General features: G+C 30.4%; 1 long non-coding RNA gene across 2 annotated transcripts in view; it reads left to right on the top strand.

The window, feature by feature from the left end:
* The window catches only part of LOC127071209 (uncharacterized), an 81,461-nt gene that overhangs the window by 49,806 nt on the left and 18,602 nt on the right, over positions 1 to 13,053 (top strand). For both annotated transcript variants that reach the window (XR_007784929.1, XR_007784930.1), the window contains exon 3: positions 12,560 to 12,696. This is a non-coding gene — a long non-coding RNA (uncharacterized LOC127071209). The remainder of the gene's footprint in view (positions 1 to 12,559; positions 12,697 to 13,053) is intronic.

Genomic DNA, 13,053 nt, shown 5'->3' on the forward strand with positions numbered 1-13,053 from the left:
ACCATCGCCCCTTGCAACCATTACCACCACTCGCGTATATCTTCGGTACTATTTGTATATCGAGAAACGATCGTTCGCGTTTTCGCACGATAGAATATATTGATAAAGATACTGATAAAGAGGCACCGTATTATGGTGATATATATCATAAGGTAAGAGTTGTCGATACTTGTGTATCGACATAATGCATATATCCAAGCCGATACTTTTTACCTAACCCTCGAGGAAGTTGTCGAGTGAGAGCTCTCTTAGAGGATATCGTCTATCATATATATATATATATATATATATATATATATATTTGTGTGTGTGTGTGTGTGTTTTCCATTTTCCGTGGTAACGTCTACCGATCGAGAAACGAACTTATTTTATTTTATCGATAGATGTTTAGGACATCAAAGAACGGTGAGAGATCCCTGCCTTCCATAGAAGCAACGAAACGTATTTATATAGGGTGTACCTCTCCCCATACACACATACATGTATGTGTATATATATATATATATATATATGTCGACGTGATGATAAATTCACTTCTGCCATAGAACTCTTTTTTTGTCTCTTTTTCCCCCTTCGATGTCTTGTCTCTTTTATTTTTTTGCTCGATCATCCTCGCGTGTCCGATAGAAACGTGAAAAGGATTAAGAGAAAAAGATAGAGGAGATCGAAGGAATGAAAAGAGAGAAAAGATATAGAGAAATTGATCGAACTTTCGACGACATTTCGTGAGAAAACAGAATAAAGGTATGTACGATAAATAAAAGGGAAAAAGAGAACAGAAAGTAGAAAGAAAGAAAAAATGAAGAAGACGAGAGAAATAACGAAAAAGAAAAGATACTCTCTCTCTCTCTGTCTCTGTCTCTCTCACACATGTTGAGGTCGAATATCATATTGGCGCTCTTCCAATATCTGTACAGTGTGCGCAATCGAGCCGGACAAGAGAACAAATCCAATCCATTTGGCTTGACCCAGAATGTCGAATTCGCCGAACGTTCGGTGCGAGTTCATATCGACGGGCCTCTAACAGCTGTGCGTACGTGTACGTGCGTATACGTGTGTGTATATATGTGTTTGTGTGTGTGTGTGTGTGTATGTGTGGACGACTATCGGCTGGAAACTGAGCAAATTACCAATAGATACGCATTAACAATCCGACGAATCGATTTCTGCTTATCTACGTTCCTTTAGATCTTACGAATTCGAAGTAGGACATTATCGATAATTTTGAACGTTATGGTATTTTTGATATATATGTACGTATATGTATATCGTATGTATGTATTGTATGTATGTATGTATTGTATATATGTGTATTTACGATATAGATGAAAAAAATATTTGGAAAAATGTTGATATTATTGATTAGATATATCCGTGAGAATGTATCATTGTTTTGAGATTATATATAAATATATATTATAAATCGTGTTTTTAATCTTGCAGATTTGTTTATCTGTACGATTAAAATGAATTTTATTTTACGTTATTAATTATTTATTCGGATAGATAGATACTTTTTATAGTTGAGATCGTTTTCATCGATTTTTTTTTTTATTTGAAATTTTTCATTCGTGTATTGCGTTTTAAAGGAGATAAGTTAAGAAAAATAAATAAATCAATCAATAAATAAATGAATGAATGAATGAAGGAAGGAAGTGAAGGTGAAATATTTGAAGATTTTTTAATTTTTTAATTTTTAAATGAGAAAAAAACACGTAAGACGTTCGATAAGATTTAAAGAAAAGAATTTTGTGATGGTTAATATGAGAATTAGATTATATTAGTTGGACTAACTATATATATATATATATATATATATATATATATATATATATATATGTATTTACTTTCTATCTGACAGTAAGCTACTGTTAATCCTGGTTACTATTCTGTTTTGTCAATTTAGCATGCTAATTATAAGTTTCTTAATTGGCAAATGGTCATTCTATTCACCACGAAGGATACACGAAAAAGTTTTATCGATTAGCGATGATCGATCGAACTTTCCTTTCGATTATTATCGTTACGGATTATAAATAAAAAGATTTTCGATAATGTTTCGTTCGAAAACTATTTATTTTCTTTCAACAATTTTTTATAATTAACAATCGTCATTGTCATCTCGATAATTATATCGAAGATAGTAATTTTTCGACAAAATTAATTATATTTATATATTATTACAATACAAATCAAAACTTTGCTATCGAAACAATATAACTAACAAGCTGATTTAAAACTAATTATAATTAATCACAATTAACGAACTAAATATCTACAAGTCAATCTTATATTTTACAATCTCTTTCATTTGAGATTCTAATATTATATTGTATACTTATACATACATATATATACATATATATATTCTTTTTATATCGAAAATATAATGTATTAGAAAATTAACAAAAAAAAAAAAACAAACAAACAAAACGATATAAGTTACAATTTCAATCACGATATTATTAAACTTAAAATAACTTTAACTTCGATAAATAATCCTCGACGGGGAGACCAATGCAAAGAAATGAAAAAAAAAAAAAAAGAATAAAAAATAAAAAAAATATCTTCCATTCAAGATACACTCAACTAAAAGATATAATTAAATAAGACTAAGAATCTTGTCATCTGATCCTTCCTTTGATTTCTTTATAAATAACCTGTGTTATAAATAGAAAATAAATAGGTTATATAAATAATATAGGCTATATAAATAATACAGGCTATATAAACAAATAAAAAAAAGAGAAAGAAGAATAAGTAGAGAAGAAAAAAAAAAAAGAAAGACAAAAATTCTTTTCGAAATATGTATTATATAAACTAAAGAGAAAGATAGAAAGATTCGTACATAGATAAACGAAGAAGACGAATACGAATACGAAGAAGAAGAAGAAGAAGAAGAAGAAGAAGAAGAAGAAGAAGGAAATACTTTGAACATTTCTGTCATTTTGCAGCGCTCGCAGAAAAGGCGATCTAATAAGATGCGTAACCAAGGCGCTGAGCCATGCAGTTTCTCGGTACAGCTGCTGGATTCTAATTGCTAGGCGCTCCAGGAAATTATAATTAGACTGCGCAATCAGCGACGACGCGAAATTCCCAACCGGATGTCTTAACGAACGCCGTCGGCAGAACAAAATGAGAAAGAGCCACAAAGGCACGGCCCTGACCCTTTCTCTCTCTTACTCTCTCTTTTTCTATTTATCTGTCTATCTCTCTTTTGGTTCTTCTTTTTCCTTTCTATCTTTCTTTATCCTTATTCTTTGACCCCTACAGAGCTCTTCCTCTTTTTTAAAGGAAAAAGAAATGAAAAAAAGAAAGAAAAAGAAGAGATACACTTGCCGAGTCTAAAGGACACCGCACGTGTACTTCCCTTTTCCAAATTTCCCTTTGAACGCATTCAACGTTCTCGAGAATCGCAGAAAACAAAATGTTCCCCTCGAAGAATATAATTTGTATCATTTTCGAATTACAAAGGGTACTGTTAGATACGTATGTAATAAATTACGCATTATATTCGCACAGGTATGTATATTTCTTTTTCTTTCGGTATATACTTTCTTTTCTTTTTCTATGTCTCTACTATTCCCTTTTCTTTTCGTTGGTTTTTTTAAGCAGACTCATGAATAAATCTTAACCGTATATAACAGTTAACTGTGTCCGTTTTAAGGGCATAGAACTTAATCGTTAATACCTCCTTTTGTGCGTGAAGTTTACGTAAGCGTTGTTAAACTTTGAAAAGGTCATATAGAAGTAAGAGAACGATGTTTCTCTATGCAACAAGCAGCAAACTGGCAAATAGTAATACGTTAAAGTACCAAGAGTAGACATAAATTAATGGCATGTACGAGACGTTCGTATTACAGTAGACTAGTACCGAGGAGTACAACGTAAATCTACGTTCATATTGCTCAAAGGGTTAAAAGGACGGATAAGACAGAGACAGAAAGAAAGAGAGAGATAGAGAGATAGATAGATAGATAGAGAGAGAGAGAGAGAGAGAGAAGGAAGAGATCTTATTTTTCCAAACAAAGTATTTCAACATCAACCGAGCCAGGTAGTTGCCTAAACTTGGGCGATTATTAACGTCCAAGGTACGTCGCTAGATCGTAAATATGAAAAGTTGTAAAGTGTAAAGTTCCTTCGAGGAATGCAGTAGTTGCTACATAGGTACGCGTACGTACATATATACGCAGACAATATGCGTATACACGTATATAAATATATGTATGTATGATGTGTGTGTGTATGTGTATATATACTAACACCCTAAACGACCACGCGTTTACTCATGAATTATCTAATTGGAATTCGTTTACCGTGAAGGTAAACTTTCCAACTAGCGAACCCCCATCAAACTCCAATTTCTTTCTTTTCTGAGAAATCAGAAATGCTTTTGACCGAGATTTACGAGAGCTTAGAGTACTACGTTCCTTTATATCTCGAAAGATTGATCACGAAATTGTAAACGTTTCGTCGTTCCTCTCCTATAGAATAATTTTGTGGACCGTCATGGTGAAACGGGAAGGGAGAAAACGAGAGAAAGTAAAAGAGAAAGAGATTTCGATGATAACGTCTGCTCCGAATTGCTTTTCGCATTGTTTTTTCTGTTTCTTTACTTTTTTTTATCTTTACTCTTTTATCGATTTTCTTTACTTCCCTTTTGCGACGGCTTCCCCGAGGAAAGGAAAAGCAAAAGAAAAAAAAAAGAAAACAAATAAAATTAAATTAAATAAAATACTTAGATGACGAGTCTATCTATCAAGTATGATATTTATAACATCGAACGATAGTATCCAATCTATTTATAAATTACACGTGTTTTATTTCCAAACAATCTTGTTAACCCTCTGTTGTCATCTCATATAATACCTTTATCCCTTTCATCATGCAACTCGAACCTTCATTGCGGTCTTTTTCTTCTTCTACTTGTACTTCTTCTACTTTTACTTCCTAGTCTTCTTAGCCTCTTGACGACAACGACAACGACACAAGACTCTTCTCACTCTCTCTTTTTTATCTTTCTTTATCCTCTTTCTTTCTCCTTTCTCTCTTTCACTCACTCAAAATACCTATCTTCTATCTTTCGGTTCGCGGACTCGATTCTCTTCGGAAGACGAGCTCTAATTTCCGCTCTCAAGAGAAGGCACTTTTGGTCAAACTTTCACGAAGGACCTTCTCGAAACTCTCCCCTTTGTAGGAGTTACGTTAGTGCCACCATGGTTCATAGTCCCTTCTTTACCCCCACTCCATTTCATCTCACCTCACCCTATTACTACCCTATCTTAGTCTAACCTGTTCTCGTTCTCGATTCTTCGTCTATCAATTCTAGATATCTTCTAATTTATCGTCGGATTTATTCTCAGACATTTTTACGTTCGTAGGTTGAACGTTTGAACAAAAAAATCTTTCCGTGATTGATACAGTCGATCATCTTCTTTATAAATCTCAAATTTATCGTTGTTTTTCTAATGTTTTCGCGTTTAGCATTCGGTTATGTATAACATTGTATTACGCTTGGATTCCTTCTTCTAGCTTCGTTTTTAAATATCGTTTCATTTCATTTCTATTCAGTGATGTTTGTTCAAGGTACAGATAATAACGTCATTAACAAGCAAATCGAAGTTAGAACATACTAATCTTCGTGTTTCTATGGAAACTTTTTAGACAATTATTTGGTCCTTTGTTTTGCGTTGTTTCGCTTGTAAATAGTCCAAGGGGTAGTGGGACGCAATGGGGTTTGTTTTTTTGTTTTGTTCTCGTTTTTATTTTTGATTCTTTCTTTTTTTATTTTTTCATTTTGGAAGCATCAAACGCGCGATATGAAGTTGAGGACGGTAGATAAGAGAACGAATTGATTCATCGAAATAATTGAAATTTTAATAATTTTAATAATTGTGAATGTTTATTTTCAAATAACGCAAGAAAAGAATGAATGACGATAAAAGTGTCACGTTTGATCAGAATTTAATAAGCGATGTCAGAATTTTTTTGTTATTAATTTATATTTACGTCGATGATATAATAATCTTCTATTGGATATTTTTAATATTTTACTATTTAAGTAAATAACACATCGGCACGCGCACACATTATTGTAATTAAATTGAACAAATATTTCATATATTTATTAAATAAATAAATAACATCATACGATATATTTGTATTTTTCATTGAAAACATTAACACTTAATATAAAAATAAAGAAGGAATATATATTTCAATCAGAATAAATTGTATATTATATCTTCTTATAATTTTACTGAAAAAGAAAACTACATACATATATACACCCATATAATAATAATAATAATGATAATAATATGTAATAATATATATATATATCATTATATAACATAGGTGTACGCAATACATTTTATACATACATACATACATATACATACATATATATAATCAAAACCTAAAACTTTCCAAAAAACATTACAACCAAAAGGATTATCAAAAATATATACAAAATATAATAAATCCACTATATTATTACGAATATCATATGTAACGTAAAGGAAATACTAGGTTAAGATATGGAACGAACACATGCGGATAAGGTTAGAGCAAAGAGAAAGACAGGTTCAGGTTCAGATTGGAAACGGCAGATTGTGTGTGAATGTCTATGTGCTTATATGTGTCTGTATGTGTCTACTGTCTATGTGTCTCGTGCAATAACAGTAAACGAGGAAGCACGCAACGCGCGACCGCCCTCGTTTCAAATGCAGATCACCGGGAAGTGGCACTGTGCCTTCATTTCCGGTCCCTTCGAGCGATTCGGCTCGGTAGCGTTTGCTTGCGAACGAATTCGGGTTCACGAACGTCCCCGTCCTAAAACCAACATTGACGTCGACCTCGTTCGCCTTTATCGATGCCATTTTAAATGGAAATGCAACACCGAACTCCGCAACGGAACACATCGTAAAACTCGGTGATCCGTTTCGGACCAAGTTCGGATCGTCAAGCTCGGACCATAGGAGAACTTTCGATTTTTACATTGTCCTTCGTTCCAGAGAAATATTTTTCTTTTCTTTTCTGTTCTTTTATTTCCTTTTTTATTCTTCTTTTTTGCGTGTGAACGTTCTCAGCAGGAAACGTTTGGAGAATATATGTTCTGGAGAATTAAACTCCTCAAGAATATTTTACTTTATCTATACGTGTGTGTGTATGAAACTATATATGTATATATATATATATATATATATAATATGTACAAGCTGAGAACTTACGTAATACACTTGGCACACAAAATTTTGTTCTTATTAACGAGTATCGAGATAGTTCGTTTATTCACGACGGCTTTTAATCAGGATCTCCTACGTTGTTTTTTCTTTTCTTTTCATTTTTTTTTTTTTTTATTCGTTTATTTATGAATTTATTTTTTCTCTTTTTTTTTTTTTTTTTTTTTTAATGTTAAGACCTCGTTATAAAACAGAAAGGATTAGAGAAGTTATTCGAGCGTTATAACATGCGACAAGAACCGATGAAATTATAATATATTTTTTGGCAACGTCGTTGCAAAGCTCGTTAGTAGAACGTTTTAAGAAGGTCCGGACTATACAGCCAAATCTTATTAAGACGATGATACACTTTTGAAAAAATGTACGATGCATAGTACCAGCCAGTATTTTGCTTGTTCGCATGTTGAACGTTTTTGGCTGGGGTAGGTTATTATGTTATATTTTTATTATGTAAATGTCGGAGCTGTATCTTTGTACGACATAAAAATTGATCGACGTCAATGAAATTATTTTTTGAACGTTCAGCAACATTTCTTTCTTTCTTGTTTTTTTTTTTTTTTTTTTTTTTTTTTCAAACGTTGACAACCTTTCGACGTATTACGGTGCACATTTAATATAATTCGGGCATCTTTAAATTATTACGAATAGAAATAATAATAAATCACTTCTGGATAAGAGAGAATTAACAGTTGAAATGGACTATTCAAATTCAAAGGGCAGATTGGATGGAACCGCGCGTTCGCATAATACTAGTAGGTAGAAACTACCACTAGGATGAACTAACAACTTGGAACTTTCACGACGTTTAAATATTCATACGTTTCATATTCTTACTTACCGCCAACACGACTTGAAATTCATCAAGAAGTTGATTATCAATGTTCTATAACGCTTACGTTTTTATTTTATTATTTATTTATTACACGAACGTTATGTTTTATTATATTTACGTTCTCATTTTATTACTTATTATTTATTCTACGAAATTTTATGCTTTATTATATTTATATCTTTATTTTATATTTTATTATACGTACGAAGTAATCTTTATTATATGGAAAATATGAAAATCCTTTATCGTTCATGAGAATGACGAAAGTAAATTCGTTTGTTCTTTTCTTTATCTCTTTCTCTCTCTCTCTCTATATATATATGTGTGTGTGTGTGTGTGTGTGTGTGTGTATCTCACCTTCTTTTTTCGTTTCTTTTTTATCTTCGACAGAGAACGAATTCGAAGAGGTGGAATTTGAGATAAGGGGCGAACGTGGAATGACTTTATAACGAGAGACTTCGTAAAAGAGAATCGCACGAATGTCTATCAAAAAAGCTTTCTGTCATGAGTAAAGGACTTTTTATCGAATTTTTATGTAGGATTAAGCAGAAAAGAAACACGCGGTTGTATAAAAATTATATTCCTCATCTCGTCCTTTAGCTTCCTATTTCTCTTTCTTTCTTTTTCTTTTACTCTCAATATACCTATATATTGTACTATGTATATATATATATGTATATATATATATATATGTGTGTGTGTATTAAAAACTTTTTAAATTTTCTTTGTCAAGAGATAGGTAGTAATCTAGATAGATAGAGAACTCGAGTACACTTTATATTTTTACTTATTAAGAATTTATTTGCATAGTACGGTGTTGCAGAAAATTATCTAGCCTTTTGACTCTTTAATATTACTTTATAATGAAAATAATAGCAAATATCACATTTTAATTCGCTGGAATGTTATTAAAAATTATTTATTTCCTTTTTTTTTTCTTTTTCTTTTTTTGCGTACAATTTTTCTTTTCTTTTTTTTCCGAAGAAAATCATTTCGTTTTTCTCGATGATAATAAGTTTATTATCGTTTGCGATTAATGTGAATAATTATACAGTGAAAACTAAATTTTCTTTTTCTTTGTCAAGTGATATACGTGCTGCGGAAAATTACCTAAGCTTTTTCGATTCTACCTTTCAAATCATTATGTACGAATAATGATAATTCAATTTTAATCGTCGGTATATAGTCGAAATCGATTTCTTTTTATTAACTCGTGAAATTTCGAAGTAAAAATCTTTTCGTTTTTTTTCAATCGACATATTTAATGTCGTTCGCGGAAAATCTGAAAAAAGAATTATGTATATATATTATGTATTATATATATATATATACGTACATATATACTTACCTACTGTGTATACGTATATTAAAAATTAAATTTTCATTATCAAGTGATATATACGTAGTAATATGAAATAGATAGTGGACTCGAGTATAGTATAAATCATTTTTTAAAAAATTTATTTCGAAATTTTAACATTCGCAAAACAATTATCCAGTTTTTCATCATTAAACTTTCTTTATAAAATTACTTTATAAAAACTTATTTTATTAATTCGAGAAATCTCGGAATACAAATTTCTTCGTTTTTTTAATCGATATATTTATGTCATTCGCCGAAAAATTATGGAGAAAGGATGAGAATTGTATATAGTTATTATCTATATATTTAAAAATTAAATTTTCTTTGACTGGCAATATACGTAATAGCTTAGATAGATAGATCAAGGATTTACTGAAATATGCTATATATTTTCGCTCGTTAAAAATTTATTTCCGTATCTTAACGATGCGGAAAATAATCCCGCTCTATCACGACGTTTTCAAATATACAATATTACATAAAAATAATATTCACTTCACTCGGAATTATCATATATATTAATTTATTATATACGTGTAATATTATATTTATATAAATTATATATTCAACATTAACATATTTAATAATAATTCATTATATATAATTTATTATATACATGCAATATTCTATTTATATACGTAATAATAATTCAATATACATATTTCATATTTATAAAAATTATTCAATATTTACATATCAATAATAATTTATTACATATAATATATTACAATAAACAATATTATATTTATATATCTAATAACAATTCAATCTATACATTCAACATTTATATAATTTCTATATTCAATATTTACATATTTAATGATAACTTATTACATATAATTGATAACGATTACAAATCTTCTTACATTTTATCTTTTCGACTAATACCAAGTTACAGAGAAACAACCACATTTTTCACCACATGATATATGTTTAATCATAATGTCATTTGCGACAAGTACGGAGGAGGGATAAAGAAATAAAAGAGTCGCTGGTGGGAGGTAGAGTCCCTATCAGGAGGTAGGGGAGGGGATAAAGGGGAAGTAGGAGGGGATAAAGGAGAAAGAGAAGAAAACGAACGATTCAGAAATTTCAAAGGACGCGCGTTAGATGCGTTCTCTCTTTACGAGAAGCATGGGGAACGCCTCTCAAAAAGCTTTGTTGACGCGAATACTCAAAGAGAACCCATTAAGATCCCATTATGGCAGTCGCCATCGCTATAGTCCTCTTCTCATCGCTATTCTCATCCTTTTTCCTTCCTAACATTTTCTTTCTTCTTCTTCTTTTTCTTTTCTTTTTTTTTTTCTTTCTTTCCTTGTCTTCATCGTCGTCGTCGTCATGGTGGTCGTGGTCGTCGTCGTCATTGAAAAAGCTTCCTACGACGTCAACAACAAATTCCACTTCCTTATCCGTCGATCCGAAAAATAATAGCTATGAAAAATATCGTTTTCGTTCGTACCCATTTACAGGTGTATCGATTTCGTTTAACGAATTGGATAAATAGCACGTCGAATTTTGTTGATAGTATTTAGAGGAAATATTTGTGAGATTGTGTATCGATTACGAGATCTAAATTTTATCGTATTGATTTTTATTTGTAAGTGTGTAAATTGATTAGTTCAGTTAGCAAGTAGTTACGTGTTTTCTTTTTATTTTTGCTTTTTTTGCTTTTAACGTTTTGTTTTATCTATATTTTTATATTATTAAAGGTACACTAAGTTAGTGTAAATGTATAATTTACGACGTAGAGTACTGTTATCGATAGGTAATTAATAAAATGTAATTATTAACGTTTCGATCACTGTTGTCTGTCTTTATTTAAAGATTACTACTGTTATATTATATATATGGATCGTTAATTTGGAAAGTAAGTTAATCTTTTTTTTTTAAAACGAGATATCACAATTTGTAATTAATTTATTGTAAACTTTTAATTTATAATTAGTTAATATTCAATATCTTAAGAAATGTCTATACTTCGTTCAATTTTCTCGAAACAAAAAGAAAGAAAAAAAAAACAAAACAAAAAATTGACTTGCACTACTTTCGAAATAAACAATCCCTATATATTATATATATATATATATATTTATAATAAAAAACACAATAATTATTTTTATTATAACACAAAAATGGATTATATTTTTCAACTTCTTATCAACATTTAAATATTTAATTTTTTATCAATACTAATTAATATTTAAATATTACTTTCCTTTCTTTTTTTTTTTCTTTCGAAAGATTCGTATCTCTCGATAGAGTGGATAACACGAAACATATGGAAATGTATCGATTAATGAAAATGATATCATATGGGAAGATGTTATCAGTGGTTTCTTGAAATTATTTAGTAAGATGTTCGTATTATACATACATACGTACATACATACATACATACATATATATATATATATAACGCGTCTTCTCTTGAAGCAAATCGTAGGTTTACGTAAAATGGACTCGGTCCTATTCATAAGCAAAACTGTAGGTTGTAGGCGGAGGATGGATGGTTGGATGGATGGTAGGAGATGTAGGATCGTTACGCGACAAAAGAGCCTAATCCGTGTACGGATTTCCGGGTCGGTAGTTTCCGTCTCTGAGGATAGCTTTGCCGACCAAATATATCCGTCTTAACGATCCTGGATTATTGAATGCAAATTGGTTAATAGAATCTACGATAAATTAAATCTTCGAATATCTCTCTCTCTCTCTTTCTCTTTCTCTCTCTCTCTCTCTCTCTTGAAATTTTGGATAAATGGAGATCGTCGATATTTCCTTTATTAAATTATTATTTTTTTATTAATATAAATAAATAAAGAAATATATATATATATATGGATGAATGGACATCGTATATATTTCTTTAATTAACTTATTATTTTTTATTAATATAAATAAAAATATATATATATATATGTGTTTAACATTAGATATATAACAACTATATAAAATAATATATAAAATATAAATAATAATATACAATATATGTGTGCATGTTTTTTGTTCTGATATCAAAGTACAAATATAGCACAGATGTCGAAGGACTCATCGTGATACATTATATTTTACTATTTGTAGTATACGCGTTTGTAGAGTACGTCGATGATTTATCTTTTACAGGAGCACCGGTCGTTAAGGTTGTTCATCACTCCTGCTTTTATAATGGTTTATGCCGGCAATGAATCCAGAAGTAATTTCCAGATCGATTTTGAAGAACAAGGAAGGACTCGTTTCAAAGAGATGAAACTGCAAACGAGGTAAATGCGTTTTTCGAATTTTTGCGAAAGCAATTATTCTCTTTGAAAAAAAAAAGGAAAAAAAAAGGGGAAACAAAAAGAAGATTAAATAAAAAAAAAAAAATACGAAATAAAAGAGAATAAATAGATAAAATTGAGTCAAAAGACGGTACTGTTCTCTCTTTTTTTTTTTTTATTTCGTTTTTATTTTCATGAATAGTTTACGGCATGAAAGTCCAAATTTTTCGAAAAATTCCAAAAAGCTGCGATAAATCTCGAACAAATAGTCGTTTGTCTGCATATTGCGTCGACAAATACGAATGCTCGATCGACTTTTTTAAGTAGTACAAGTCAATAGCTCGTATACATGGTCAAACA

The sequence above is a fragment of the Vespula vulgaris genome, chromosome 21 (assembly GCF_905475345.1).
Source record: "Vespula vulgaris chromosome 21, iyVesVulg1.1, whole genome shotgun sequence".
Classification (NCBI taxonomy): domain Eukaryota; kingdom Metazoa; phylum Arthropoda; class Insecta; order Hymenoptera; family Vespidae; genus Vespula; species Vespula vulgaris.